Genomic DNA, 27,521 nt, shown 5'->3' on the forward strand with positions numbered 1-27,521 from the left:
TCAGCCACCATCAGAGAGGCTTCGTCCTACAGCAGAAGGGAACAAATATAGAGACCCACAGCCAGACAATGTGCAAAGAGCAAGAGACCTTGGAACACTCAGCTCTAAACAGGACGTCTCCATTAAATCTCTCACCCCAGGGCTCTGGAAACCCAGTGGAAGTGGAAAGAGTGTAAGGGCCTGCTGTGATGGAGGACAACAAAAAAACAAGGCTCTCTAAATCAACATGATTGGCACACATGTGAAGGCACAGGGATGGAGGCAGCATGCACAGGGCCTTCATGAATCTGCACCACATGGGGCTCTAGATAGAAAAGGAAAAGTAGACACATGTGCTCATCCTTCGCCCAAAAGCTATCTCCAGTTGATAACCACTTGCAAATGAAAATTCAGTTTCCTCCAAGGGAGGAACAAACTACTCTCAAGGGTAGGTGCATGTCTAGCAGCAGATGGCCAACAGAAAATGAATTATACTATGTTATATTATATTATATTTATTATATTATATATTAATTTAATATAATACAATCTCTTAGAATTCTGTTTGTTTCTAATAAGAGACAGAAAGGGGTGGATCCAGATGGGAAGGAAGAAGGTGCTATGCAGAATTCTGGGAGAGAAAAAAAAAGACTAAAAGATTAATAATCTTACCCAGAATGCCACAGTACTGACCTACCAGGCAAGGTCTTCCCACTCATGCAATGGTAGCATCACTGTGATAGAGTTGCTGATTACTCTCTGACTGTAGTTGAGGCCTGCTTTAGTAGAGGGGATTCCATACCTGGTCCTATATAATCTTGGCTAAAAGCCCAAGATTGGGCATGCCATATACCTTAAAGTAGAAGCTGCTGTTGTTGTTTTACTGAATGGTCATGTCATTGATTTGCCTTTTAAATAAGTCCATAAGCCTGGCTCTGCTCCACCTTGCTCAGATAAGCTTCTTTTGGCAGTGGGTAACTGTCAAGGCAGAGAGGTAGATGGGGCCCAAATGCTGGGAATAAGAGATGGAATGTTTGGGCTAAACTGGGCAATCTGGGACCACAGAGCATAGCCCCTTCTAGCACCGTGAAACCTAGCCGGCAGGGAGGAAGGTTTTGTTTTTCCTTATTTGAGATTGATTCACCTCTGGTCTGCAAAGTGCAGTGTCTTCAACAACAGCTTACAGTGTAGTTCCAGTGGACCCCTAAGGGAAATGGCAATGGTCTGTGCTGTTTTGGAGACCTTTGCGCCCCGTTGAGAAATAACTCTCAGTGAGGTGTCCCCTGCCATGTCCTGCAATTTTAATTTAGTAACTCATATCTTCTGGGAGCAGCATTACCCATTCATGCAGGGTAACTCTATTCAAACTCCTACTTTTAAAAAGTCATACTATGACATTAGCTTACTAACTAGTGGGTTTCCATGAGGGTTGTACTGGCTGGTTTTGTGTGTCAACTTGACACAAGCTGGAGTTATCACAGAGAAAGGAGCCTCCCTTGAGGAAGTGCCTCCATGAGATCCAGCTGTGGGACATTTTCTCAATTAGTGATCAAGTGGGGAGGGCCCATGTGGGTGGTGCCATCCCTGGGCTGGTAGTCCTGGGTTCTATAAGAAAGCAAGCCGGGCGGTGGTGGCACACGCCTGTAATCCCAGCTCTCTGGGAGGCAGAGGCAGGCAGAATTCTGAGTTGGAGGCCAGCCTGGTCTACAGAGTGAGTTCCAGGACAGTCAGGGCTACACAGAGAAACCCTGTCTCAAGAAAAACCAAATCCAAAAAAACCAAAAAAAAAAAAAAAAAAAAGAAGAAGAAGAAAGAAAGAAAGAAAGAAAGAAAGAAAGAAAGAAAGAAAGAAAGAAAGAAAGGAAGAAAGGAAGGAAGGAAGAAAGAAAGGAAGAAAGGCTGAGCAAGCCAGGGGAAGCAAGCCAATAAGAAACATCCCTCCTCCATGGCCTCTGCATCAGCTCCTGCTTCCTGACCTGCTTGAGTCCCAGTCCTGACCTCCTTTGGTGATGAACAGCCATGTGGAAGTGTAAGCTGAATTAACCCTTTCCTCCCCAACTTGCTTCTTGGTCACGAAGTTTGTGCAGGAATAGAAACCCCGACTAAGACAAGGGCTTAGCACACCTCCTTAGTTTCGCGTAACCCTCCCACTCCACTTCCTCACCAGGTACTTCTTCTCACTTAATTCTTTACCCACCAGCCTTCCCCGTGCTCTTCTCTTCTATCACCTGTATCATAATATTTCTCTAGCTCGGTGGTTCTCAACCTTCCTATTGCTGCAACCTTTTAATACAGTTGTTCCTCATGTTGTGGTGACCCACCACCATAAAATTATTTTTGTTGCTGCTTCATAACTGTCATTTTACTACTATTATGACTTGCAATGTAAATACTTTTGGAGATAGAAGTTTGCCAAAGGGGCTGCAACCTACAGGCTGAGAACTGCTGCCCCAGCTATATTTTGTAAGTGGATTATGAGGGTGTGGGTTTCAATATAAATGTCCACAACCCTTCCTTCAGATTACCGCTCCTACTCGCCCTCTGACTCCCCGACGCCTCGTTACCTCTCCCTGCCCGAGCCTTTTCACCCCGTAATTGCCTCTTTGCTTTTGAGTTAGCTCTGCTTTACTGCTGCTCCCCCTCAGTGTGTCCACAGCTGTTTGGCCGGCTCATTCTTTCTGTTCTTTCCATTTTCCTTCCTGATTTGCATATGGAGGTTGACGTTTCTGGATGGGCAGTGGATGATGTGGATACACTGTCAACACCAGATTTAATTTTATTTGTCTGAAAAGTGGTTTTTGTTCTTGTAGTTTAGCTAGACTTCAGAAATTTAAAATAGACATAGATCACAACACACACACACACACATACACACACACACACTCACCTATTTATTTACCAGGAAGGGAGGAAGCTTTTTTCAGAGCAGGGCTTAGTTTGCCACTGTGTGCTTTGCACCTAGGAAGAATAAGATTGTCTCTTGAGGACTGAGCATCAAACAAACAAACAAAAAACAAAGAAAAAAAAGCCCAAAAGGCCATAAGAGATCTGTAGTTGATCCCAGTGCGGAGCCAGAAGAACCATTAACCCAAATCAATGATCCACAGAATTGTGACCGGAGAATGCTTAGAAGGATAACAAATCCTAGAGGAACAGGACGGTGTCTGGTTTTCTGGACCTCTATGATATTCCAGCATAATATCTTTTTATTAATTCTTGTTCTCTTAAATAGTGCTGTTTACAGCATAGACCACTTGCTAATCACATAGCATGCAAAACATGAAAAAACAGGCAGTCGTCTTAGCATGTGTTTTATCTAACACATCTGTAGTTTGAGTAAGCCATGTAACCTCAGAGAAAGGTTTGTGGGCGCCTGTGAAATTCTGCTTGAGCTGTGGAGTTGGCCACACTGTATATCAACTGGACCCTAAAGAATGAGGCCATCTTCTAAGGGACCAGGGACTTTAGAGTGGGCACTGGTTCAGAACCACACAAGCTAACACTTAGACTAGAAGTAGTAGAGAGATTGGAAAACAAGAGTTTCAATGGGGAGGGAGGGAGGGAGAAAAGGAGAGAGGGAGGGAGGGATAGAAGGAAGGAAAGAGAGAGAGAGAGAGAGAGAGAGAGAGAGAGAGAGAGAGAGAGTTTAATCAGAGACCAGAGGACCATGACAGTAGGGGACAGCTCCAAGTTAGAGTGGGAGTGACCACTGAAATTACATTTGCCTCAACTTCCATGTATAGATGCAAAATATAGATCTCAACATAATGGGCACAAAAACCAACTCATTCTTGAGTAATTTATGAGTCAACATGGTCTGGGAAGCGAGATTCAGTTGCCCAGAATAACGTGTCTCAGTTTGGAAGCAGCTTCATGATGTGAAGTGACAGGAAAGTATGACATCATAATTGAGGCATTTCCCCAGAACAGCAGTCGGAATATCAGACACTTACATTAGCAATCGAAGTGGAGAAATCTCTTCCCCAGGTCTCTGAAGTTATGTGATAACTTTCTTAGCTTTTTTTCTTGACTGAATTGAGTGACTTGTTAATACCGTCTAATTTATTTTGCTTGATCATTAAAAGGATATTAGATCAGACACAGGTGGGCAATGAAAGGTTATTAAAGGATCTAAAGATAGTCCAAGATAATTTGGCTCTGGCTCAAGCATCCCAACTTGGTGCAATCAAGAAGTTTTAACCAGCCAGTCAGCTTTTTCGTCTTTGACATAGCTGTGGCTTTTCTCTCCTGAACTTCAGTTTTTCCTTGCATCACTAGGGAAGGTGTGATTCAGGCTCCCTGTCAGCGTGTGGTGGCTTGAATATTCTTGGCCCAGGGAGTGTCACTCTTAGGATGTGTGGCCTTGTTGGAGTAGGTGTGGGCCTTGTTGAAGGAAGTGTGTCACTGTGGATGTGGGCTTTAATATCCTCATTCTAGTTGCCTGGAAGCCAGTATTCTCCTGTTTGCCTTCAGAATGAGATGGAGAGCTCTCAGCGTCTCCAGTGCCACGCCTGCCTGGATGCCACCATGCTTCCAGTCATGATGACAATGGACTGAACCTCTGAACCTGTAAGCCAGCCGCAATTAAATGTCCTTTATAAGGGTTGCCTTGGCCATGGTGTCTCTTCACAGCAATGAAAACTCTAACTAAGATAATGGGGTTTCTTAAATGAAGGCAGGAAGGAAGATCCTTCCTGATCCACTCTGGGGTGACCTCAGGCTAATGTTCAAATTCTCTGCTCTCTAGTCTAATGGTTTCTGCCTCCTCTCCCACTTTTCTTTTGTCAGAATATGTCCAGAGGATGAAGATTCTCTTAAAGTCCTCCATGATGACAGATCTGTGTTCTGTGTTTGAAATCCAATCCAATCATGGAGGAACAGGAAGACACATTTCGGTCATACATTTCAGTCCCAGAAGGAAGGAGAATGGTTCATGGAACATGAAAAGGAGGTAAGGGTTAGGAAGAGACTCACTGTAGAGTCTAAAATAAAACAACCATAAAATCCTGGGTCATAAACAACACAAACATGTTGCTTCCTGCATGTACACACACACACACACACACACACACACACTATAAGTATATACATACATACATATGTATATATATATATATATATATATATATATATATATATATATATATATATATATGCCTATGTTGCCAACATAGGAGACTCAGAACAAGGAAGAGTGCACTTCTTGTTAGGAGCACAGCTCACAGTTTCCCTCTCATTGACTCTCATAGTGTTCCAGCCACAGTATCAGAGACTTCTTGCTCTGTTCTTGGGAACTCCAGAGGGGAGAACTTCTTCAGGACAGGCAGAAGGTGGTTCAGAGTCAAACAATAAGTAACGGAATAAACTATACAGGGATAGAGACATGCCAGCAGTCAGTTTAAGACCAACCAGGTCAGCTTCAAACTATTTATTTATTTGTTTGTTTATTTATTTACTTGTTGGGGAAGGACCTAGAGTCTCAAATGTGGTGGGCAAATATTCTACCACTAAGACACAGTCATCACCAGTTTTGAATGTTTGCTCAGGCGAATCCATATTCCAAACAGTGGGAGCGATGATTTCCTCAAGTGTGTTTGAGTCATCACCAAAGAAACCAAGCCTGAGGCAGTCCTGCTCTGTGGAGGCTCGCACCAAGACTTAGAAGTCTTATGGGAAGACATTCCCATCTTGTTTTGCTTATTGCAGAAGACCTCCTTCCATCAAGCCAGTTCCCTTCAACTCTGAAAATATAAGCTCAGGGTTTGGGTTTAGCTCAGTTGAGAGTCCATACCTAGCAAGGGTTCAACTTCTACACTGGAAGAAGTTAAGTACAGCAGACAGTCCTCCATTTTTCCTTTTTACTAACATTCTGTCCCCAGCCCAGAGTTACATGACAGTAAACACGTCAAAAAAAAAAAAAAAAAAGCCCACCATGTTTCCACATAGTAACAGTTTCATAGCAACAGAACAACTGAAAGTTATCAACCAAAGCAATTCTCCAATCCATTGGTGGGAGTTTTGGGTAGGTAGTTACAGCCGAGTTGGGGCATCTCTGCTATAAGCCTCAGTTGCTATTTATGCCACCCAGCCTTTGGGTTGGTGGAGGTTAGTTCACCATTCAACATTTTCCCACCTCCCTTCCCCATTAGCTCTAAGCAAGCAACACTTTTCATTTTTTCAGAATGTCATATAGATTTGTGCAATACACACACACATACACACACACACACCCAGCCTTCTCAGATGGGCTTCTTCCACTTAGTCTAGTGCATTTAAGTGTCCCCCATAGCAATTCAGGACTTAATAGATAATGTCTTAGTTCTGTATCATATATCATTGTTGTGTATGCCATAGTTTATCTGTTCATTTACTAAAAGGTAGCTGCTTTTGTAAGACCCCAAAAACCGAGGGTGCCCCAGCACCCCACACCCCAGAAGGCGACACCCAAATCACTCGAGAGAAACGGTCTCGATGCAATAGCATGAGGATTTCTTTATTTCCAGAATTCTGGGTTGCATAGCCGTGCACCACGCAGGGTTAGAGGACTATGGACTCCGAGTGCCGAATTGCGACAGCTTTTATAAGTTTACGACAGAGCCCGTGAATCACAAACCAATCATTTCTTAGCATGGAGAGCCCGCGAAATGCGAGCCAATTGATTTGTACGACTCCATAGTTTTTAGGCCAATCAGTTTAAATGATCGGAGCCCGCACTCAGTGGACCAATTAGTTTCCTATAATGTCTACAGCTGCGTGAGCTCCTGCTTAGGGGTAATGGCGTAAGTTTACAGAAGATAAGCTTAGCCCATTTCCAGTTACCTTATGGGGCCAGGATCACCTATTCAAGGCCTTTCTGCTAGGTCTAAACAAAGGGCGGGCTCTGGAATGTGACCTTTTACCTAGTTTCTAACAAAGCAAGATAGCATTTTAAACTACTGATTTCTTGGGGTCATTAGAGTTAGGCTGTATTATTTTCTATCCTTTCAGTTATGTGTACATGAATGCAGGCCCTAGTGGGGGCCAGAATTGGGTATTTGATGACCCTAGAGCTAGAGTTACAGGCGGTTTTGAGCCACCCTACATATATGCTGGGAGCCAAATTGAGGTCTTCTGCAAGAGTAGTGTGTTCTCTTAACCCTTGAGTCTTTTTATATACCTTGTGTCTTAGTTATGGTTTCTATTCCTGTACAAACATCATGATTAAGAAGCAAGTTGGGGAGGAAAGGGTTTATTCAGCTTACATTTCCATGTTGCTGTTCATCACCACAGGAAGTTAGGATTCAAGCAGGTCAGGAAGCAGGAGCTGATGCAGAAGCCATTGAGGGATGTTTCTTACTGGCTTGCTTCACCTGGCTTGCTCAGCTTGCTTTCTTATAGAACCCAAGGCTACCAGCCCAGGGATGGCCCCATCCACAATGGGCCCTCCCCCCTTGATCACTAATTGAGAAAATGCCCCACAGCTGGATCTCATGGAGGCATTTCCTCAACTGAAGCTCCTTTCTCTGTGATAACTCCAGCCTGTGTCAAGTTGACACACAAAACCAGCCGGTACACCTTGCATTTGGGTTTTGTGTGGACACCTATTTTTAATTCATTGAAAGTATTGGTTGCTGGATTGACAGAGCGTGTTTGCTTTAATAAGAAGGTAATAAAGTACCTTCTAAAGTAGCTTATTGTTTTGCATTATCATCAGCCACATCTTGGTGCCCAGAATCCTTGTCATGAACAATTATTTGTGTCAGTGTTCTGGACTTGCACCGTTGAATAGCGTTATAGAGGATAGAATCATATCGTATTTGATACAGGGTCTTACATGGCCCAGGCTGGCTTTGTACCTATCATATAGGTAAAATGTCTTAAACTCCTATCTTTATTGCCTTCAGCTCCTAAGTTCTGGGATAACAACAACACACACACATATGTGATAGAGTTATCAAACATTAGGACACAGTTATTATGTGTCAATGGAAAAGAAATCAGAATGCCTGGGGACGTAGCTCAATTGGTAGAGTGCCTGCCTCGCATCCATAAGCCCTGGCTTTGATCCTTAGAACCTCAGGCATGGTAGCACTTGCCTATAATCCCAGTACTCAGAGGCAGGAGGACCAGTCTGAGGTTCAAGGCTATCTTGTGCTAATGACAGCTTTCTAGGACAGCCTGGGATTAGAAAGAATAGAAAATACAGCCTAACTCCAGCCTTCTAAGAAGCCCCAAACACTTTGTATTCCAGAGCTCGCTCTTTGTGCTCTTTGTTAGAAACTAGGTAAAAGGTCACAGTCCAGAGCCCACCCTTTGTTCAGAGCTAGGCAAAGAGGCCTTGAATAGGTGATCCTGGCCCCATAAGTTAACTGGAAATGAGCTAAGCTTATCTTGCTTCTGTAAACTGCTTACGCCATTACCCCTATCCAGGAGTTCACGCAGCTATAGACTCCAATAGGAAACTAATTGGTCCACTGAGCGCGGGCTCCAATAATTTAAACTGATTGGCCTAAAAACTATGGAGTGGTACAAATCGATTGTCTCGCACTTCGTGGGCTCTCGATGCTAAGGAATGATTGGTTTGTGATTCGAGGGCTTTGCTGTAAACTTATAAAAGGTGTTGCAATTCGGCACTTGGGGTCCAGAGTCCTCTACTCCTGTGCGCTGTACGGCTGTGGAACCCAGAATTCTGGAATAAAGAAATCCTCATGTTATTGCATTGACACCATTTCTTGCGAGTGATTTGGGTGTCGCCTTCTGAGGCGTGGAGTGCTGGGGCACCCTCAGTTTTTGAGGGGTCTTACAGATTCATGAGATCCAAACTCAAACAAACAAAAACTTTAAAATGAAATGAAAGTAAAAGAGAAAAAGATTTAAAAAGGCAAAAGACATGACAAAACCTTGAAAGACTTTTTTCTTCCCTCTGCTAGCTATATTCATTTTCTTCATATTTTACTAGTCATGTATTCTCAATATATTCATTATTTTGTTCACTTTCCCTGTCTCTGGTCTCTGGATCCTTTCTCCAAATTATTTCTTCTTTTTGTGGTTTACTGGATTCAAGGAAGCAGAAATTGTCATATTTAAGAAGCCCAAGAATGCAGTCTTTACATTTGTGATCAGTATCTTTCTTTCTGGAAATTGCCCTGCTCATCTAATCCTTTAGGAAAAGGAAGCCAAATAGGACCTGGGGTCAGAGGTCATGTCTGAGGCTCTAAATAAATATGAACCCCCTGCTGCGCATCTGTCAGTGAGCTGGAATAGAAATGCAGACAGCATGTCTCTGATGCTGGAGTGGTTATCAACCATCTGTCGGCTCCTTACCTGCAGCTAGGCACTGAGATTAATATTTTAGTCATATGATTTTTATTAAAGGTTCTCATGACAGTCAGTTGACAGGTTACTACCAAACTACATTTGCCTTGTGATGGAGTTGTGATGGTTATTCTCCCTGGGAGATGCAGAAGCACTATATTTACCTGGGCTTATAGAAGTAGGTGGTGGAGGATTTAGCACAGTAATTCAGACTATCTTTGAAACCTGTGATTGAACTTAACCTCTGGGCTGAACTTCTCATCATCTGCTGCCCCTGTGGACAAGAACGGGCCATGCTTCCTTGCTCTGCTCCTCCTTAACACAGCATTCAGTGGGTGGCTCCCATATTGGGAGGAACCCTTCACATTTTCTTCCTAGACAAGGTCAAGGTCACCACCTCTTCATCTCTTACCTATTCTTCCCAGTACAATAGCCCAGTTACTACTATTGTTATTTTTAATTACTTACACACTCAGTGCTTAATTACTAGGCTGGTGGGCTGGGTGATGGGTCAGATGATGGAATTAGCACTTGTTGTTGCTTTAATCTTCCCCACCCCTTGCCCTTTGTGCTAGCTGATTCATAGGCTGTTTCTCTATTAACGTGAAATCTGGGGGTGGAACAACCTATTTCTAGTTGCCATTAGCATTTCTATTTTGAGACTGTTGCATGATAGGTGTGGTATACTCCAAGCATCTCTTTGACATTCAGGTGGAATCTGTCAAAGGAATTTCCAAGCACTGTCTAAGAGGAAGAGAAGAGGATAGCTGAACTGGTTCTTATTCCTCTAGCTACTTTTGATTTCGGAATGCAGCCTGAGTTCTTCTCTTCTGTGGGAGGCATAAACAGAGGGTTTATCAAGATGGTGGATACTACAAAGGATAAATGGCAAGAAAGAGGTCATATGCTTATTCAGAGTGGGACCAGCAAAGCTAAGATGGACTCCAGAGTCTAACTTGGCAGCCCCGAGTTAAGAGCCACCTCTCTGTCTGGTGAAGTCCTAGGTTTCACCTCTTTAGATTCTAGTTCTGAAGGTTTGATGAATTCATCTCTATTGTATTAGCTTTCTATTGTGGTGGTAAAAATCCTGAGAAAATGAACTTAGAGGAGAAAAGGTTACTTTGGCTTCTTCAGATTGCAGCGATTTCAGGCCAAGGTCAATAGTTCTTTCTCTATGCAAGCTTAAGCAAAACAAAAGGAAGATAGGGATGGTAGGAGAAAGTTGCTTTCCTTATGCCCCCTAGAAGGTGTGTGTGTGTGTGTGTGTGTGTGTGTGTGCTGGAAGCAACATATTCCTTTCAAAGATAAGCACCCAGTGACCTACTTCTATGCAGGATCAGGATTCAATAACTCATTCAGTTATGAACTCATCAATGGCTGTGTCAGTCTGACAAAAGAAATTTAGGAAAGAAAGGCAGGGTTTCTTCCAGCTTGATCTTTAAGGATATAATCTATCATGTCAGGGACTATGTGGCATCGAGGACAGTGGTGGTAGGATCCTGAAGAAGTAGATGACATGGAGTTGACATCAAGGAAGCAGAGATCGGTGGATGCCCCCCATTCTTTTCTTCTTTAGTCACTCCATAGGATGGCATTGCCCACCTTCTTGTATCTCCTCATTAATTTTTTTTAGAAACATCATGTGGTGTGAGTGAAAAAAGTAAATAAAAAGGAAAGGAAAGGACATGACTGCTCCTAGGTATGGTGGAAGATAGAATTTATTCTAGGTGTGTGAGAGAGCAGAGCCAGAGGCAGACACATCTAGGAGAGTCCAGAGCAGTCATGACAAGACTTAGCTGGGCCTTGTAGGGAGAGGGGGAAGGGAGAGGAGAAGGGCAGAACCTAGTGCAGTCACCAGGAAGTACAAAAGGGCTGGTAACCAATGGATTATGTAGGCCAGAGTGTCTGGGGGGGAAAGCAACCCAGCCCCTGGGCTGGAGAGTTCTGACTAGAGGAGAGGGTATATCAGCCATACCCTCCAATAGGTAGGGGCTGAGAGGGATGCTTGGAGAACCTGGAGGGCAGGTTATGTGAAATAGGCATCTTATCCACTTGTCCTGGATTTGAAACTAAAGTGTTTATTTGCTGGCAGTGATTACACTGGTTGTTCAGAAACCCAGTGCAATCCTGAGCCTTTCTTAGGGTGAGATTTTAAGCACAGAAATTGCATTGTGTGTTGACGCATCTTAGCTAACAGAAGTAGAACTACAGAAGCCAAAAACCAAGGTTAGCACATTTAGAGACTTTCCCAGAACTGTGGACTTTGATGGATTTGGTTTTTATTTTCGTTTTGTCAGGTGGTGCTGCCTACGTGCTGACTTCCAAGGCATGAAGGATACTTCCATCGTGGAATCAATTGTGCTAGGACTGGGGCCTATTAATCTCTGGGGACCTGTTGTATTCCCCACTGGTTCTATGAGAATCAGTCGAATTGTGGACTCATCTAGTGATAAGGGGTTATTCAGTGTCCTTAGCGCTAATAGTTTAATTGAATTTATTCTCTGTTTTACATATCTAACTAGGCATTTGAGCAATCAGTATTCTATAGGAAGGGCTCAAAGCCAAGGATTAATGGCCTAGCCATGGCTATAGGTAGAGTAATTAACCCAGGGAATCAAGAGAATAAAGATTGGTACCAGTTGTTAGATTGTTAGTTGTTAGACTTGTTTTTTTCTTTTGTAAAGGTTATTTCTGATTATGGCTAAAGAATCTTCTTTATCTACACAGGGTCACAAGACTGGAAGTTGTGGGAGGGCTCAGATATGGATGAGGGCACAGCTTTTCCAACTGTTTGATGAATAGCCCCCCCTCCCATCTGTTGCAGTACCTCTAAGGTCTTTAAGAGAGGATGGTTCATAAATTTTGCCTTCTGAACATCTTGACATGGTGTGTATCTGGCCCTTAGGAGGGCAAACTGTGGGAGGTCGGTCCATTTTTCCTTGGTCTCAAGGACATATTTAGTTCACCTGTCTCAAGCTTTGTAGATTATAGGCAAAACGCAGTTTTCATTCCACATTTAGGATCAGATTCATGGTCTGGAAACTTTGGCTAGGAAAGACAGGCCATTGTTGGATTCCAGGGAGAGGAACTTGTTGTAATATCTGGACCTGAGTAACCTGGCAGTTTTAGTTGTTTCCAGATAGGTGGCCTGGTAGAGTTTGGTGACCGTTTGTCTTTGGATAAAGTCACGGATTATGGGTCTGTCATCTGGCAGGAACCACTGCTCACTGGCTCTTGCTTGGCATCTTCCCATTTTGCCCACTTGGTTTCTTCCTGTATAGGCTGGGATGTGGAGTGGTTCAAGATCAGGCAAGACAGCCACAATATGGAGAGGCCACACTGGTTTGAGGAATGTCCTCTGAGTGGCTAGATCTGTTATACTGTTCCCTGGGGCTGAGAGACCCCCAACTCAATGTTTTTAGACCTCTACAGAGTAACTTGTTTTTCTGATTTCAGCTTGAGAAAGATAGCCCACCCTGTTCTAGTTCCAATGTTTAACTATACAATGCCCCAAGGACTTTGCTCCAGATGATCTCTAACCTTCCTTACTTCCTCATTCTGTACTTCCCCATTCCATGCATGTTTTGTCCTCCACCCCTTGCCTTGTGAATTGTGTCCTCCAACCCTTGTCTTGTGATTTTTCCCCTTTAAATACCCCTGACTTCAGTTGCACAGAGTCCTCAGTCCTCTATCCTTGCGTCGTGTATGGCTGTGGAACCCAGAATTCTGGAATAAAGAAATCCTCATGCTATTGCATCAAGACTGTTTCTTGCGAGTGATTTGGGTGTCGCCTTCTGAGGTGTGGGGTGCTGGGGCACCCTTGGTTTTGGGGGGGGTCTTACAGGGCCTCTGGGAATTTGCCTTTTTTATGTCCTTTGCAGTGGAAGATGACTCTTTTCTTGGAAGCCATATAGCCCCTGATAGAGCCAGGATTATTTCTCCTTTTTTTTTTTTTTTAGCTGAAGTGAGGAAACCCCCACCCTCCTCTATATAGAGAGGGCCCAATGGACATGGGTCATGGGCCATGGCAAATATATACAGAGTGTCCTGTATGTGGTGATAGCTCTCTTTGCCTTTTCCCCTAGCATGGTGCCTGGGTTAATGCCAGAAGCTTAGGTCTGTTTGCTGAAGTCACTCAGCTGAGGAATTGGGCCTCCACTGTCTTGTTCAAGGTGATGATTGTGATTTTGGAATACCTGGTTTCATCTTGAACAAAACTGTTTCCATCAGTGTACACAGTCTTGGGACTTGTTGCAAAGTCCTCACAGACATATAGAGAATGGAGTCTCCCCATTGATTCTAAACTCAATCCAGTTGACAGTGAAGATTATCCATCACAATGAGGTAATGTGTTGATGAGATTAGTGTCCCCTAGATCCGTCTAATCACTTCTCAGTATTGCTACAAGTTACCGACCAAGCCTTCAGCACATGGCATTTCATGCCCAAATTTTAATGCCCAAGTAGCTTGACCAAGTCTCCTGGGGATTCTAGAGTACACCCCTTAGGTAAGGTGGTACTGCAGCCAGAGCTGTCTAGTAGAAGCAACATGGAATGGTTAGTCACCTCTCAAGTCTGAGATGCAGAGTGTGTTAAACAAGACAATTTATGTAAAGTGCTTAGCACTATACTAGTGTTAGTGAGTGTCAGTTATTACTGCAACTTGGTCGGGAGTGGAGGGCAATCTTAGAACACAAACAGTAAGCAGGGCTTAAGAATGCTGGATCGCTTATACAGTGTATCTGTGACTAGGGTACCAGACCGATGGGACGTAAGAAAGGCTTCTTTTGGGTCATTTTCAGAGAGATTTCAGCTCCTCATGGTGGGGAAGGCATGGCAGCAGGAGTGTGGTGTGACTGTTCCTATTGTGTTAGGCTAGGTAGCATGGGGTAGCTGGGTGTAACCCCCAAGGGTCAGTCTCAAGCAACCTACTCTCGATAACCAGCTTCTACCTTCCGTAAGCTGCACAAACTCCTAGCATTTTGCCACTAACTAGTGAACCATTGTTCAGATACAAGCCCATGGGAAATAGTTCAGATTCCAACCATAGCACACAGAGTCAGGGTCAAGTCGGTAAGTCACAGAGTCAGGGTCAAGTCGGTAAGTCAAAAGGAGCAAGAGTTACAATCAGGCATGGCAGAGAAACAGTGAGTTTCAAACTTCAAGCTTGGGACAGTAGAGGAAGGCAGACATTATGCTTCTTAGAGATGTCTATCCAAGCCCTAGGGTTCCTGATTCTGCCTAATTCCCCCTCGTGGGAAGCATGGAGGTCCTTGAGCTTATAGACAAATAGTAAGGGAACCAGGAATGTTAAGCACACAGCGCTGTCCCTTCAAAAGGAGGGATGCATAGCCTGTTACCCTCCCAAAAGGCAGAGAGTGGACACAGTTAATAACCTGGTGACCCTTGTCCTATCTGTGTGTCTAGGACCACAACTGAGTCTTCTCCTAAACCCTGCCAGGGACTTGTCAGTCTATAGAACCCATCTTTAGGGAAGATGTCACACATACTTTACAAACAGCTTCACGGTGCCCACGGGATTAAGTTAATTGTCATTGAAAGAATAGAAAATACAGCCTTCTAACTCTGGCCTTCTAAGGAGCTCCAAACACTTCACATTCCAGAGCCCACTCTTTGTGCTCTTTGTTAGAAACTAGGTAAAAGGTCATAATCCAGAGCCCACCCTTTAAGAGCTAGGCAGAAAGGCCTAGAATAGGTGATCCTGGCCCCATAAGGTAACTGGAAATGAGCTAAGCTTATCTTGCTTCTGTAAACTGCTTACGCCGTTACCCCTATCCAGGAGTTCATGCAGCTATAGACATCCAAGAAAATAGGAAACTAATTGGTCCACTGAGTGCGGGCTCTGATAATTCAAACTGATTGGCCTAAAAACTATGGAGTGGTACAAATCGATTGGCTCACACTTCGAGGGCTCTCCATGCTAAGAAATGATTGGCTTGTGATTCGCGGGCTTTGTTGTAAATTTATAAAAGCTGTCACAATTCGGCACTAGGGGTCCACAGTCCTCTACCCCTGTGCGGTGTATGGTTGTGGAACCCAGAATTCTGGAATAAAGAAATCCTCATGTTATTGCATTGAGACCGTTTCTCGAGAGTGATTTGGGTGTCGCCTTCCAAGGCATGGGGTGCTGGGGCATCCTCGGTTTTTGGGGATCTTACATCATCAGATAAGTTTTCAGCAGATTATGCTATGTTAAATATGCCTAAAATAAACTACTTGGGCTCAGAGTTCCAAAGTTTGAACCAACACGAGCTACTGAGCTGTGTTGAACTGAATTACCTTCTTGCCTTTCTCAGGTTGTACCTTGCTGGCCACGGTGGTTTCAGGGCTCTCCAGGCTCCCTCCATCCTTTCCACTTTGCTAGTCAGCGTCTGTGTTTTCAGATTTACAAATTCCCCACTTGGAGACACAATTTCACCAGAGCCTTTAAGATGCAGACATCACAGGAAACTAATTCACTCCTTATGCCTAGGGTGTGTCTTAGTCCCGGGTCACCAATGTTTAAGTGGATTTTCTTCCTTCCTAGTTTCCCCAGGCACCCTTTTTGACAGCACCGCAGAGAAAAAAAGATGAAGCCACAAGCTGATAAATGGATGGAGGTCAGTGAGAAACTCAACAGTGGGCAGTGGGCCCCCACTCCACCATGATTAATGATGTGTCTCTCTTCCTGGATGAGTCAAAACTTTCATTTAGCACCCAGTGACCCAGCTACCAAAGGAATCTAATGACTTCACTTGCCAACATGAATTAGATTCATCACTGAAGTTTGGAAAAATGAGATAACCTGGCAATGATGCTGTCACCCAGTCTGGGAGCTGTTAGTGGCATCAACTCCTCAGGGGACAGATACAGTGGGTACTTGGGGTAGAGATGTCTCTGATTATTCACTCATTTGTCTGAAGCAATGGACTGAGACTCAAATAGATTCTACTATCTTCCCCTGCTCTGGCTCTGAGGGTAATATCCAATTGCTATAGTTTTATTCCAAAGTGTTATCACAAGAACAACTAGTAAGCTGTTCATTTACTTAGGCAGGAAAGCAAAACTTGGACTTTTTTTTTTTCTCATTTGTCCTTCAGTATGATTGTGTCTGTTTTGACATCTGCCAACTAGAAATGGGTGTGTAAGTCTCACATACACAGTTGTCTGTGAACATTAATGTTCGTGGCAGGCTGATCTTGAATTTTTCTTTTAAATTTACTTTAATTGGTATTTCCCTGATTACAGGGAAGCTCATCTTTTCATATGTTAATGGGGCATTTTGACTTCCTTGTCTCTGAACTGCTGGTTGTATTCTTAGTCTTTTTTGAAGGAATTCTTTGTCTTTCCTGGCAGTAAGTTGTCAGCTGGATATTTAATATTCCTCCCAATCTATCCTTTGATTTTTATCTTTACTGGTCATCTCTGTTCTAAAAGACATGTTTTACACTCTAAAGAGGTAAAATATATTAGTTTTTTCCCCCATGGGCTTTGTTTTGTGTGGTTCTTAGCATTCTAGAAAAACTGTCTATGGTTTTCTTCTAATAGTTAAAAAACATTGTCCAATATTGACATATTTGGCCAGGCACGGTGGCACATGCCTGTAATCCCAGCACTTGGGAGGCAGAGGCAGGTGGATTTCGAGGCCAGCCTGGTCTACAGAGTGAGTTCCAGGACAGCCAGGGCTACACAGAGAAACCCTGACTCAAAAAAAAAAAATTGACATATATGATTGAAACCATTTCTTGGGTTTTTAAATGGTTTATTTTCCTTTTAAGTGTGTGTGTGTGTGTGTGTGTTGTGTGTATTGACATACAAGATTGAAACCACTTCTCTGGTTTTTAAATGATTTATTTTACTTGTGTGTGTGTGTGTGTGTGTGTGAATATGTGCATCTGATGCCCCAGAAGGACATGGACACATGGGAAACCCCTGGAACTGGACTTATAGGCAGTGGTAGGCCATTAACCATGGGCCATGATATAGGTGTTAGAAACTGAACTCAGGATTCTGCCTCTAGTGGAGACATACCCTTGTCTACTCCCTTAAGGGCAATGGGGCAGATTAGGGACCAGGCTCCATGACTCTGTTATCTTGGGTTAACCTTAAGATGATACCTTGTCTTCCGTGGGGAAGGAAGCACCTAGTAGAGACTTGGAGTGCCAGGGTTGGGGGAGGCGGGAAAGATACTGGGGGGAGGTGTCCACCTGCTCAGAGGAGAAGCGGAAGGAGGAAGGGGGAAGGGTTGTGGGAGGAGGTGACTGAGAGGGGGCAGTGAGCAGGATGTAAAGTGAATAAATAAAAACAGTTAAATTACAAAAAGATAATATTCTTTACCGTTCCGGATTTCCAGCCCGTAGTGTGGCTCCTACCAGCCAAGGCGCCATGGGCTTCCGTCCGATGTGCCTGCTTCCTCCCGGAAGCTTGGCTCAGCTATTTCTTTCTGTTTCCTTCTCATTCTTTTAAATGTTGGCCAGAGCTTACGCCTGCTTTGAACGTCACAACAATGCTTTGGGCTTCATCGTTCTTTCTCTAAAGCTCACCTCTGTAGGCGCCGGTGTCTGCGCAGCCGCATCTCAGGCAGTGTGGCTTTCTTTCTCCATTTGTCTTTTTCCTTCTGGGTTCAAGAGTGTGGTTTGCCTGGACTGGGATTTTTCCTTTGAAACTGAGAAATTGTCCTCTAATTTCCACACGTACATCCTGTAATCTTCTGTTTATGCCTGGTCTTAAATCCTTCCACCCATGACACCAAGAACTGCCTGCTGGGACTCCCCAAGATTTCCAAGATTTCCAGTCGCTCTTCTTTCCTGGCTTTTAATTCTTTAATCGCAGAGGAAAATGGATCTGTTCCTGCACAGTTAGACAACATCACTTCTGTCTTTGCAACAAGGGCTTGCATTTTAAAATTCTGCATTTAAAAACAATGGTATGCTTTTTAAAAGCTTTTGTTCTTTTCTTCCTTAAGCATGTAAAGAACTGATCTAAATAATAATAATCTCTGCCTCACGTGTCCAGCCAGTACCAGTCATTTATTTGTTTTTGAGATGAGGTTTCAGCCCAGAGTTAAGGCTGGCTAGCCCCTCTTCCTGCAGTCTTTGTAGTGCTGGATGTGTGTGCACTTATAGGTGTGTGCAGTCACACCTGGTAACTACTGTTGACTAGGTCATCTCCCAGCCTGGGATTGAAGCAATGCTTCACCACACGATAAATTCCAAGTATATGTTCTCCTTTCATAGGCTTCATGAAATACATGGCCCTAAGTGATTACTTTTCTATTAATACACTGTTTTGGTCTCAATAGCATGATCTCTATCATATTTGGAATTCAGCTAATTTTGTCTTAGTCTCTTTTAAACTTTTTCTTAAGCATTTTTTTGTGTGTCTATGAATTTTAGAATTAATGTCAGTTTTTGTTATTTTGAGACTGGGTCTTGCCTGAAGTTCAGGTGTGATGGTTGATACTGATTGTTAAATTAAAGACCTCTGGGGGTATCTGTGCTTTACTGAAGTGGAAGACCCAGGGTAAACGTAGGCAACATTATTCCGTTGGCTGGAGTCCTGGATTAAAGGAAGAGGTAAAAGCTCACTTAGCCTAGCCTTCATCTCTCTTTGCTTTTGAACTGAGAATGTATGTGACCAGCTGCCTCACATCCCTGCTGCTATGATGCCCTCACTGTGATGAGCAAGGGATAAATGGGGTCCCTTAAACCGAAAGCCAAGATGAAACCTTTCTCCCGTAAGTTATGTAAGACCCCCCAAAACTGAGGGTGCTCCAGCACCCCACACCGCAGAAGGCGACACCCAAATCACTCTCGAGAAACTGTCTCAATGCAATAGCATGAGGATTTCTTTATTCCAGAATTCTGGGTTCCACAGCCATACACCATGCAGGGCTAGAGGGCTGAGGACCACGAGTGCCGAATTGCGACAGCTTTTATAAGTTTACGACAAAGCCTGCGAATCACAAGCCAATCATTTCTTAGCATGGAGAGTCCGTGAAATGCGAGCCAATCGATTTGTACCACTCCATAGTTTTTAGGCCAATCAGTTTAGATTATCGAGCCCCCGCGCTCAGTGGACCAATTAGTTTCCTATAATGTCTACAGCTGCATGAACTCCTGCATAGGGGTAACGGCGTAAGTTTACAGAAGCAAGATAAGCTTAGCCCATTTCCAGTTACCTTATGGGGCCAGGATCACCTGTTCAAGGCCTTTCTGCTAGGTCTAAACAAAGGGCGGGCTCTGGACTGTGACCTTTTACCTAGTTTCTAACAAAGAGAGATAGCATTTTAAACTTCTGATTTCTTGGGGTCATTAGAGTTAGGCTGTATTATTTTTATCCTTTCAGTTACGTTTGTCGGGCATTTAGTTGCTCTCCTCCTGCCTCAGCCTCCCACGTGCTTTGACTGCAGGTAGGTGCTGCTATGCTGGGCAGCACCATTAATTTTTATTTTATTGTTTTATGTGTATGGGTGTTTAGCCTGTATGCCTGTCTGTGCAGACACTCATGAGTGCAGTGCCCTCTGAAGCCAGAAGAGGGCATTGCGTTCCCCCTTGGAACTCAAGTTTTAGACAGTTGTTGGTTGCCATGTGGGTGCTGAGAACTGACCTGGGTCCCATGGAAGAGCAGCCAGTGCTCTTCGTCCCTGAGCCATCTCTCCAGCACCATCAGGTTTGGATGATTGCCTTTCAGTGCTCCTCATCCATTTCTAGGTTGATCTTCCTCCTCCGTCCCCGTTCTTATTTCTGCTTTGTCTCCTTAGTCCCCTCCCTACTCCAATTTCCTCCATTTTTCTCTAGGGAGGTAGAGAGGATAAAACTGGTAAACTTGAGTTGGAGTTCTGTCATGAGTTACTTGCATGGTGTTGGCTAAGCTGCTTTTCCTATCTGGCTGTTAGTTTCTGTTCTTGTTTGTGTTCTTAAAAAATGGGAGACAAATGCTCATATAACCTCTGCTCTTTGTCAGTACATTGGCCTTATTCTCTTACTTAAAAAAACAATTTATGCATTTACAACTTACAATTTTCAGTTTATTTGTCTTATCCTTCTACTTACAAAACAATTTACACAGTAAAGAAAAAAACCAACCTATACAATATGGTAAAAACAACATCTGGAATCCCTCCACCCCTTCCCCTGTGCAGAGAGGTCTTACCATCCTGGTTTTGAGGTTGTGTGGCCTCTCTAGTTAGGCAGACAAGTTGGAGGCCATTGATAATGGATGTCTTAGTCACAATCAGTGTTGGACCCCAATCTTCTGTTCCCTTAGTAAGACTGGAGCGGAAACTATCAGCGTTCTCACTACTTGAAATTTCAAGTAACGTATAGAAAAAGATGGTAGTCCTAAGGGGTTGGTTGATTCACATTTAAAAAAATTTTTTTTCTCCTGGTCGAATGACTAGAATCTGGATTCTGCCTCTAGTCCTAGGTGGAGGCATGATGTTGTAAGCTGCTCAAAATCTTACATAGAGTTAGTTGTTTCTTCCCTTAATTGTTAATCCAGCTGAGTCTGTCAATAACTTGATGGGGAGACTAGTCATCAAAACTGACTCACCTCGAGGCATGCTAAAAAAACAGGAGAAACCATTATCCCCTTAATCAGATAATGACTTCTATAACTCAGACATCCTTCCCTCTATGTGGTTGCTTATAGCTCAGCATTCTAAGCCTGCCTCCTTCTCTGAGTTTTAATCCAAATTACGTAGTCTTTTCTTTTCCTCATTTCTGTTTCTCCTTTGGTTGAAATATGGCAGTGCTATTGCTATTTTTCGAGTCCGTAACTCAAGCAGGATGGTTTTCTTCTTCCCCATCACCTTCTCTTTGTCAGCTGCCATGGTTTACAGATTGCCTTTCTCAAATTCTAGAATTTTTAATTCTAAATTAAGATAACGTTGAAGCTTCTGAATACACTTTAAAATTTCTTTTATCAAAGAGATTAAGAACTCACGAAAGGGATCCCTGAATCATATGGAACCTTTTACAGGCCTATTTTAGCTTCATATATATATGAAGGAGATCTAAGAGAAATTACCAAATAATAAGAAAAGAGTCTCATCTGGACATCTCTTACCACTAAAAGAAATTTTCAGTATTGGGGATAGGTTGTCTAATGTTCATGGTACTACAGAAGAGAAGTAAACACTAACCCAGCTACAAACCCTATAATTTACAATGGTGGCCTGCATGTAAGACAGTAGTGTAATAATGGCACAAGCTTGTGGGAGTAACCAACCAATGTCTGATTGGATATAAGGCCCACTCCATGAGATGCAACCTATCTCCAACACTGCATGGGCAGCCAAAACCTTGAGACTAGATATCCAAGAGACCTAGGGTAAAACCAAATACGATTGTTCTACTAAGGAAACATAAGGATGCAACGATTTAGCCGTCATTAGAGAAAATTCCTCCTGCAGCAGATGGGAACAGATGCAGAGATCCACAGACAGACAATGTGCAGAAAATGAGAGACCTTGGAACACTCAGGCTTAAAAGGGATGTCTCCATCAAGTCTTCAGGGCTCAGGGAACCGTGCAGAAGATAGGGTGGAAAGATTTAAGGGTCAGAGGGGATGGAGAATGCAAAGAAAACAAGGCCTTCCAAACTGGTACTAATCAGGACTGGTACACGTGTACACTCGCAGAGACAGTGGGGACATGCACAGGGTCTGCATGGGTCTCTGCCAGGTGGCATCCCAGTGCTGAGAGGAGAAGAGGACACATGCCCACATCCCTCGCCTGGAAGTTATGAAACATTAGTTTTCTCTCTGATGGAGTCTCACTGAGTATACAAACTGCACTTAAGGGCAGGCCCCATGTCTGGCCAGCACAGAACAAACTCAACGGCGTCTTTGGAAGTTCTTTTGTCTGTATATTTGTTATGTCCTATTCTGGTTTGCTAGTTGTTATGCTAATGTTGTTTGTTCCTCCTCCTCCTCCCCCTCTTCCCCTCCTCCTCTTCCTTGTGATGAGGCTTCTCTGTAAAGCTCAGGCTGTCCTTCTCGAAACCAGGATAGCCTCAAACTCACAGAAATCTACCTGCTTCTGTCTCTCATATGTTGGAATTAAAGGTTTGTGCCAACACTACCCAACATTTTATTGTTATTTTTAGATGCCTGCTTATAGTCTAATGAGAAGGAAGAAGGGAGGGAGGAAATGAGAGAGGGAGGGAGGGAGAGAATGAATGAATGAACGAATTTGAGTGAATGAGGAAATGGGGGAGGATCTAGAGGAATTTGAGAGAAAACCCATAATCAGATTATATTTTGAATGAAAAAAACCTATTTTCAATTGAAAAAAAAAATAAGTGAAATAGAAAACAACAACAAAACTCAGCCCAACCAACCAATAGTAACAAAAATGAAGAGATTACCCAATTCCTGAGCAGCACTAGGCCTGGAAGTTTTCATGGAAACAAAGAATCTTTTGCTAGTCTGCTGCTTCGTATCAACTAGGCTCACTTGGGCAAGCCCAAACTGCTGTTCAGGTAACTCTGCTTCACTGAGGCATCCGTCTGAAACTCAACTCGGCAAACAGTCAGGCTGTGTTTACCTTGTCTGGCTGCTGCCCTTGCTTTTCTACCTGCTAATGGCCACAGGCAGAGGGCTCATGAGGCAATAGATGCTCTTCTGTCTAATTATGCCTTCAGTGAAGCACAGGCCTGCTGACCCTTCAGCTTAGATGGTCTCTAGGTTCCAAATTTGCCTGTAGGGACAAGTGAATAAAAAACCTTTCCCTTCTTCGTTTGAATTTTCTCAGAGCCTAGGAGTAATAGCTTGGCTCACAAGGGCTGGATGCCCCTCAGGTCAGTCAAAAGGAATGAAGTGTGCTTAGAGGGAACTTTAGGAATTCTTAGAGTCCTGGGTGATTCTTAGTGTATGTGATTATTTATCCCTCAAGAAGGAAACATCCTACTGGAATTGGCTACACAACTAGGCTGTGGTTCACTGACGATAGATACTGAAAGTGCAGCCTCCCAAGGACCTACTAGTTTTCTATAGTGTGAGCTACTGAAGCTGTTTTGAGGGCCAGCTTCTCCCTTTGTACAATTTTGTCTTTGTGTTTCCTTGTGGATGTCTCTCCCAGGAGCACTTTCCTCTGACCTTCTTCATGCAGTTCTATCTTAAAGTTTTTCTGGAGATCCCAAGGTTAGATCTGCAAATACTGCACCATCTCCCTCTCCCTCCCCCTTTCTCTCCCTCTCCTTCTCCCCTCCCCCCTCTCTCCATCTCCCTTTCTCTCTCTCCATCTCTCTCTCCCCCTCTCCATCCTCCATTCCCCCCTCTTTCTCCATCTCCCTCTCCCTTTTGTTTCTTCCTTCTTTCTCCATCTTTTTCTTTTCCTTCCTTCCTTCCTTCCTTCCTTCCTTCCTTCCTTCCTTCCTTCCTTCCTTCCTTCTTCCCTCCCTTCCTCCCTCCCTCCCTCCTTCCTTCCTTTCTTCCTTCCTTCCTTCCTTCCTTTTTTAATAGAGGACTTGGAACTTGCTATCTAGACCAGGCTTAAAATTCACAATTCACAGAGACCCACCCACCTCTGCTCTCAAATTTTGAGATCAAAGGCACCGCACCCAGCTTCTATCTTTTATTATTGGAGTATCTGCTGCAAAATGAGTTTGCCCTCAATGATGAATGGATGGATGGATGGATGGATGGCTGGATGGCTGGATGGATGGATGGCTGGATGAATGGATGAATGGATGGATGAATGGATGGATGGATGGATGGATGAATGGATGGATGGATGGATGGATGGGTGGATGAATGGATGGATGAATGATGGATAGATGAATGGATGGATGGATGAATGGATGGATGGATGAATGGATGGATGAATGGATGGATGGATGAATGGATGGATGGGTGGATGGATGGATGAATGGATGGATGGGTGGATGAATGGATGGATGAATGGATGGATGGATGAATGGATGGATGGATGGATGGATGAATGGATGAATGGATGGATGGATGAATGGATGGATGGATGAATGGATGGATGAATGGATGGATGAATGGATGGATGGATGGATGGATGAATGGATGAATGGATGGATGGGTGGATGGATGGATGAATGGATGGATGGGTGGATGAATGGATGGATGAATGGATGGATGGATGAATGGATGGATGGATGGATGGATGAATGGATGGATGGATGGGTGGGTGGATGGATGGATGGATGGATGAATGGATGGATGGATGAATGGATGGATGGATGAATGGATGGATGGATGGATGAATGGATGGATGGATGAATGGATGGATGGATGGATGGATGGATGAATGGATGGATGGATGAATGGATGGATGGATGGATGGATAGGTGGATGAATGGATGGATGGGTGGATGAATGGATGGATGGATAGATGGAGATAAATCTTGGCAAATAAGATTGGGAAATATGGAATTGTTTTGTGTCTTATTGAACTCTATTCTAATACTTTGCAATTATGAGAAAAGCAGGAAGAACTGAGTCTCAAAAGTGTCCATCTTAAGACAACTGCTGAGACAACGTGGAAAATCATTCTACAGAGCGTAGTGAGACAGTTTTCACAGCACTCTCTGATGTACTTAGTATCTGTTCTGCTGAAGCCTTTAGATTTGAAAGCTGGGCAGTGAGAACTAAGGCCCGGTGATCTCACAGGGACCCATTCTAGACGTAGACGCTAGGAATGAGTCTCCAATTCAGAGGGACAATGGGTCTGATCTTGGCTGGCTAATGTTTCGTCCTTTCGCCCACTCTACATCTTCCTTACGCAGGGATACAGAGCTATATGTTTGTACACATCACCAACCTGGCTTAGGCGCAGTGGTTTCACCTCAGAGGCCTGGTGGCTGTGGTCATTGGCCAAACTTCTCAGGGAACTCTGTGCTGGATTTTTATTTCTTCAACCTTGATTCAGTGTCATTTGTTCTTCAAGGACACGTGTGGCACACTCACTGATGCTGCTAGGACACTGTGACAAACCTGATCTTTTGTCTACACCATCTTCTGTGTGTGTCATCAGAATTCGTTCAGTAGATCACTGGGCTGCTGAGGGGAGGTCAGACAAGATCTTAGCAATGCTTCTCAGGAGGAGTCTCTGTTTAACTCCCAAGGGCGGCTGGAATCTCAACTTATTCAAAGATTTCAGCATGGCTAAGAGGTGTTATTGTTGCTCCTGTTTTGTAGAGGTAGATGCTGACCACGAGGAACATCAAGTTTGTCCATTTTATTGCAGGTAAAGGAAGACAGGACAAGGTTAAGGAAGTGGCCATAGTAGAAGAGGGTGGCCTCTTCAATCAGGGAGCCTTGCTGGAGTGCGCCCTCTGGTGGACAAAACTATATTGCTTTTCTGGACGGATCAGTGAGTTCATGATCATTGCCCAGGACCTCCAAGGGTGTTTACTTGGGCAGCCTGGATGATTCTTTCTGGTTTTAAAATCCCAGAAACAATGATTGTTTCAAGTTCATCATCATACTCTTGATATAGAACACTGATGTTGGGAAGGACTTTCTTGCCAAAATTGCTTTTGTTTGTTGTTGTTGTTGTTGTTGTGTGTGTGTGTGTGTGTGTGTGTGTGTGTATGTGTGTGTGTGATTTGTGCCAGGGGGTTGGCATGAATTATTATTTTCTAGGTTATTGCAGGCAAACACAGCATTGGCACCATCTAATGTACTCTCCAAGGTAGAGTCAATACATAGCATGGGATGGTCTTGAATTTAAGAGTCCCTTGCTTCTATCTCCCTAGTGTTAAGATGATTCACTAGCCATAGGTATTTTGATCACTTTTCCTGGTGTTTGACAGTACTAACTAGCTCACACAGCTGCCAGCATTCTGCAGCCCATGTCAGTACAGCATACCTATATTTCCTTTAAGATAAGAACAAAAACCACATCGAAGTTGGACAAGCCATGCCAATAGGATATTAAAAGAGCCTCAAGAAAAGGCACAAGGATTAGAGACCCACTCTGCGACACATTCATGTGTCCTAAACTGAAAGCTAGAATATATACACAGAGGCCTTAGTACAGACCAGTGCAGGCCCTGTGCTTTCTGCTTCAGTCTCTGGGAGCGTCTATAAACTTGGCTCAGCTTTTTTTTTTAGAGGGCTTTGTTCTGCTATTCCTAATTCCCTCTGTCTCCCCAACTCCTGCCCACTCTTCCACAAATTTCCCTGAGCTCTGATGGGTGGAATTTAATGGGGACATTCTCATTTAGAGATGTGTGTTTCAAGGTCTTTCCCTGGGCTATCTCGTTTTCAGTCATCCAAGCAGTGTCAGGAATGGGTTCCGTCTCATGGCATGAGTCTTAAGTCAGATCCCACGCTGGTTGGTCACTCTCACAAGATTAGAGTCATCGTTGTGCTAGAGTATTTTGCACACAGGACAGATTTTAGATCAAAGGATTTGTGCCTGGGTTGGTGTTTGCTTTCCTCCAGAGGACCTTTCCACGTCACAGACATTAGAACATGTGGGTGAAGGCTATGTAACAGGAGTTCAACCTCTCCATATTTAATGAGTTGTGTGGGTGTTGTCTTCAACAGTAGGGTCTGTTGTCTTACAAAACAGTCTGGATTTTGGGGGGAATCTCCATGGAATTCTTTCAGCAAGCAATTCAATTGGATGAAACCTGGTCTCAGGTCTAGAAGCATCTTTTGGTGACAAGAGAGAACCAGCTGAGGGTCCATCTCATTAGGACTGCCTTCATATGTTATAGAAATCACTAGGTTTTCATACCTCCCTTAAAATGCTATTCAGCTCTAGCTGTCTCTCCTTTCAATCCCTCCAACCAATCCCACCTCTCCTCCCTCCTCCCACTTGTTCCTCCTGTTCCTATCTCCACCACCACCCCAGCTTCAGTCTGCCAAAAAGACCTGTTCTATATCCACTTCCAGGGAGATCTATGTGTCCTCCAAAGTCCCTCTATACCTAACCTCTCTGGGTGTACTGATTGTAGCTTGGTTATCATTTATTTAACTGCTAATATGCAGATATAAGTGAATATAAACCATACTTATCTTTCTAGGTATGGGTTTCCTCTCTCAGCATCATTTTTTTCCTAGTTCCATCCATTTGCTTGAAAAAAAATTTTTTTTGAGATAGGGTTTCTCTGTGTAGCTCTGGCTGTCGTGGAACTCACTCTGTAGACCAGGCTGGCCTTGAACTCAGAAATCTGCCTGCCTCTGTCTCCCAAGTGCTGGGATTAAAGGTGTGCGCCACCATCACCGGCTGCTTGAAATTTTCATGATACCATTTTTTTAAGAACA

This window comes from Apodemus sylvaticus, chromosome 14 (genome assembly GCF_947179515.1).
Source record: "Apodemus sylvaticus chromosome 14, mApoSyl1.1, whole genome shotgun sequence".
NCBI lineage: Eukaryota > Metazoa > Chordata > Mammalia > Rodentia > Muridae > Apodemus > Apodemus sylvaticus.